Genomic DNA, 5,807 nt, shown 5'->3' with positions numbered 1-5,807 from the left:
ACTGTTGGGAAACTGCCCATCTGCTTGAAGATATTGATCTCTTTGTCTGGATGGAAGATTGGAACTTTGGAGTGTAGGATAGTTGCTTGATCTGAGAGCGTAACCCAATGAAGAAAAAGAAGCTAAGCTCAATTACTGCTTGTAAGTTACAGTACGAGCGATGATTGCTATATATAAAACTAGTTTATTTGTCAATTTGTTGGAGGAATTATATCCCAGCTGTTAATTCTTTGTTAATTCTTTCATTACCAAGAGCATATCTAAAAATTTTGTTTGGTCATAACAACTGATATTTCACCTACCTTCGTAGCACACAGTAATTAACTGTCCATCTTTTCCTCTTGTTTTCAATATTTTAAAAATGTTGAGACTGAAGAACTGCTTGAGTTCAAGCGGAGATCCTTTATGGAAATTATTTTTGTACTGAAGACGTGTTCTGTGTAACTTCGTTAACTACAAGCAAGAAAAAAAGGAAAGGAGAGGAAAAATCTGTAGAATTGCGTGGAACATAATCATTGGAATATTAGTCCAGGAATTTTAGCATTTTTCTTCGGAAAAATTAGAAGCCAAGGTTTTTCTTCACAAAAACGTTCATTAGGTCATTCTAAATGACATATCAAAAGTCCCCGACTTTCTGATGTACGCTTCCCCCTTTTTCAGGGGGTGAAAGTGGAGGAGGAAAACGCAATTTAAAATACAATCAAATTCAGCTTATTTGCATGTTAACCTAAATATTCCGAATAAAAAAAAAACAAAATTTACCGGGAACGCTTAGCACATTCGCTCGTAAATGTTTCACAGGAAATCCCAAAGAATATCGGGTCGGATTTCGGAAATATGACGTCATCAAAATGGCCGACACCAGAATTTGTAGTGTTTTGTGGGAATGGTTATAACTTTCCGCAGAATAGTGGTAAAACCGTCGTTTTTGTTTCAGATTGAAGATAATTAATTACCAAATGTACGGAATGAAACGTGCTGTCTGCATTGTTAATTTCTTTCGAGATACAATAACAAAAAACTAGTTCCTGAGTACCTGGTTTTAAGTGTAAATGCAAATAACTCAGTAATCATAAAATATTTCAAAATATATCTTCAAACAATAGTTGTAGAGCATTATAAAGCCTTTCCAACGGTACCTGTACCTGCATTTTTTTAAATGTAATGAATGTATGTTTTTCTATTTAATAGACCGACTCTTGTAAAGACAATATAAGCCTACTTTTTTTTAAATTTTGAAAATAATTGGATATAAGATTCAATATCGCATTAGCATCCGTAAGTCACACACACACCCCAGACACAGATACAAAAATGAGGATTTACAACGTTCGACGATAGATTTTTATCATTTGTAGAATGAGAAATGTAAAGTTCAGAGTAATAATGAATAAGAAATGTAAACTATTCAATTTACCTGAAATGGTTTACTTGTTGAGTTCCTTTGCTGATTGATAAATAATAATTGTAATTATAGCAGGTTCACTTCGTTTTTCACCTCTATTTCTTCGGCGTTCATGAATATTTCACATTCAGAGATTCCTTCCGTTGGAGTGACGTTCAAACAGGATTGTCCGTGACAATTTTCACAAGCAAGAGAGCAGAACAGACTTAGCTTTCGACATCCATACACATTGCCGCATCCTTTAAATCATGAACTGAAAATCATTTTTAAAAGGGACGGCGGAGCAGGTGACTGCGTTGATCGAATTGGTACTAACAAATTCTCTTTCATAACCCAACCCCACTCCTCAGGATTTAGTTGGTTTCCAAGCCATGTTTGTACGTGGTCATAAACCCGAAACAAATGTTGTTGTGCTGCAGCTGAAGTCGGTGGTAGGGCTTTTAAATCGACAGAACTTATTTCTCTTCACTGATTTGGTGATATAATGATAACGGTAATCATTTAGTGAAATGTCATTTGCAGATGCACCGTATAATCCCCCCCCCCAAAAAAACTGTATGCCATTTTCAGTTATTTTTGCATGGGAAACATTACTTCGATTAAAAATTTCTACGACATGTTTTAAATCTTGACGTTTTTGTAATAATTTCAAACAAGCTGATTTCCTCTTCTGAAAAATGGCTGATGTTCCATCACAGCCTGAAAAAGCATGTAGAAATAAAATGTGATTTTTGCATACACCTTCTAAACTCCTTGATGGGTAAATCTTCGGCTCTGTCTTTCCTTTTCCTGGCTTCAAGAAAAACATTTGTAAATTCGGCGGAGTTCGAGCTGTCATGATTACTAACAAATCAATATCCTCACCAACAATAACTGTAGAATTGGAATTAATTTTTGATATCATGAGTGTGGTTTCTACAATGAGGACATCAGCATCATTCTCTGCTTGTTTGACATCAATATTGGCAGCCATGAATTTATCAGTGAGCAAACCAATCAACCTACTTTTGTTGTTTGCATTGGCGAGAAGGTTTTCTTGGCTCGTAGTCGCAACCATGTTTACATCAAATATAATTGTTGTTGATGCTGCTTTCGAGCACCGTCGAAGTTGCTCCATGCCTTTTACATTTTTCTGAGGATTACCATATCCATCAAATACGATGAGTGTTTTGACCGAAGTGTTTTTCCACATATGCCACATATTTATCACAAATATCCATGAAAGATTCGTTTTGACACCACACCACTCGATGAAGAAGGAACCCTCCATCAACGACGTAGTTTGCGTTTCCGAGATCAGGATGAACATTGGTCGGGTTGAAGATGTTGAATAAGGATGATTTCTTCGTTTTTCTCATTCCATTTGCATCAAAAAGAGCCATTGGGTAAGGAGCCAGTTCGAAATTTAAACATGCTCGAAGGTCATCATCTGATCTTTTGATTACGCTGAATCGTTGAAACAGCAGCAGTGGATCGACAGGCACAGTAACATCATGTACCGTAAGGCGACTGTTCACTGTTTAAAGAGAAAGAACCCTATCAGTACGAGAATATTTTATGTCATGAAAATTGTCACCAACTTTTCTTTCCACCATAGTTGCTCCAATGTTCAGTGCATCGTAGCAGTTTATCTTCTCCACATTACCTGTAACCCCTGTTGCTATAGACATGATCACTTGAACATTGGGGAAAGGGTTGTGGGCACTGAACCACTCTGATACTTTCCTAACATCTTCTTGGTTCCGTTTGATTCGAGATTTTCGTGCATCTACATGCTGTTCTTCACTTGCAAACGAAATCCCACAAAAGTTTTCTAGTCCTTCAGAAATGTTGCTCGCACTTAACAAACCAACAGCAATCTTAGTTAAAACATTCTCTTATGTACTTCTTTCATGCACAAAGCCTCTTCGTATCTTTGAAGACTTCATGAGTGACTCTTCTATTACCATATCTGTTGGAGTTCCACTAAAAAATGTGTCTGATCGCTTAACGGCGAAAAAGACTGCAGTAAATTTTCTATAGATGTCTCCATCCATTAAGTTCTCCAACTTTACCATGTCTTTGTCAAACAAGTTGGCACTTTTAGCGTACAAAAAATGTCCTGCGGCGTGAAAATACGGAATCATCCTCTTCACTGCAGACAAATATGCCTTCCAGTCACCCAGCCTCTTTGCCCTAATAAACTCTTTGAGGATTAACACAATGTCTAAATATTGCTCCCATAATTGTGCAGTTGGACCTCTCTCTTTTAGTTGGTTTTAGTTACAAAAAATGCAGGTACAGGTACCGTTGGAAAGGCTTTATAATGCTCTACAACCTTTATTTGAAGACCTATTTTGAAATATTTTATGATTACTGGGTTATTTGCATTTACACTTAAAACCAGGTACTCAAAAACTAGTTTTTTTTTGTTATTGTATCTCGAAAGAAATTAACAATGCAGACAGCACGTTTCATTCCGTACATTTGGTAATTAATTATCTTCAATCTGAAACAAAAACGACGGTTTTACCACTATTCTGCGGAAAGTTATAACCATTTCCACAAAACACTACAAATTCTGGTGTCGGCCATTTTGATGACGTCATATTTCCGAAACCCGACCCGATATTCTTTGGGATTTCCTGTGAAACATTTACAAGCAAATGTACTAAGCGCTCCAGGTAATTTTTTTTTATTCGGAATATTTAGGTCAACATGCAAATAAGCTGAATTTGATTGTATTTTAAATTGCGTTTTCCTCCCCCACTTCCACCCCCGAGAAAGGGGGAAGCGTACATCAGAAAGTCGGGGACTTTTGATATGTCATTTAGAATGACCTAATGAACGTTTTTGTGAAGAAAAACCTTGGCTTCTAATTTTTCCGAAGAAACACCCATTTTTGACTAAAGTTCCTGCACTATATGTGACATACGTCTTTACTACAAACAGTAAAATTTCATTCATTTTTATATTCACACACTCCAATGTATTCATTTTATGAATACCCGACAACATGATTTTCATTATGCAATATGAAATAATGATTTCACAATATCAATGTTGTAATTAAAATTTAAGACTATTTCTATGTTTCATAGTATAAAGGATGATAAATTCCATGTTTCTGATTGACATATGATTTCATGATAGTCATTAATGATGTCAAGTGTTATACACATGCAAATTTAAATTAGTATATATAAATTTACGTATGTATTTTAAACTTGGAATACATGCTTATTCTGAAGTATAAATTGCACACTTATTTATAGAGTGATCATCTGACAAGAATGGTAGTTGAAAAGAGTACTAAAGATTCGTTTGTCTATAAAAGAATAAAACCACTAATCTACCCAATAATTATTGGGTAGAGGAACGGAAAATAAATGTGTAAATTTTCTCGACATTCAACAGACCCCTGAAACGGTGGAGCACATTAATTCGAATTTTTAAATTTCATTTGTTTAATTAAATTTTACATGTTGTCCTTATACCTTGAATTAGAAAATGTACAGGTTCCAAAACTGTTAGATCTAGGAAGTTCAAACTTTGTACAAATGTTTTTGTTAGGTATTAGACTGTAACAAAAACAGAATTTAACATATTATGCCCCAATGTGTAAGAGAAGAAAGAATTAACAGGATTTTTAACTTCTAATAAAATTTTGTGTTAAAATTATAGAAACCCATACACAGAATAATATGAGTATTTTTGAAATATGGAATGAGAACACAGGTATCTCATTTGCTTGTACAAAATTTGTACATAACACCTTAGTAGGATTGGGAAAGGAAAGAAGTTTCACAGTTATTAAATGGTTGTTTTGGACATTGTAGTTAATGACATAGAACTTATATGTTTCTTTTCTTTCTTCACACAATACGAATATGTCAATATTTGAATGAATTTAACATGATTGGCGTAAAAAAAAAAAAAAAAAAAAGTGATGAAGGGAAATATGTGCTTCAAAACACAGATTACTGGTGACGAGTATACGAAATTTCCTATATGGAGCTTTTTGTTTCAGATGCTGTATAACTATACATCAATGTGGGAAAATGCATTGAGTCACCTGTAAAAATTAAATATAAATATTAACAAAACGGACGATTACGTCACCAGAAACAATGGCTTGAATTTTAGCATCTCTTGGTCTTTTGTTCCAGAGAAAACGAACACACACACACACACACACACACACACATATATATATATATATATATATATATATATATATATATATATATATATATATAGCTAAATGTTCAGTAGAGGGGAGGCGGGAAGATGGATCGAGAATAGAGACGTTTGTTTAGACGCAATGGGAAAATGACTTACATTAAGCTCATGCATATTTCAATCAAATAAAATTAATATTTATGCACTGAGGAAAAAAAAAACGTATGTGGCGTACGTGAAA

This window comes from Thermobia domestica, chromosome 8, assembly GCF_964235325.1.
Source record: "Thermobia domestica chromosome 8, izTheDome1.hap1.1, whole genome shotgun sequence".
Taxonomy (NCBI): domain Eukaryota; kingdom Metazoa; phylum Arthropoda; class Insecta; order Zygentoma; family Lepismatidae; genus Thermobia; species Thermobia domestica.
This window is presented reverse-complemented; position numbering follows the sequence as displayed.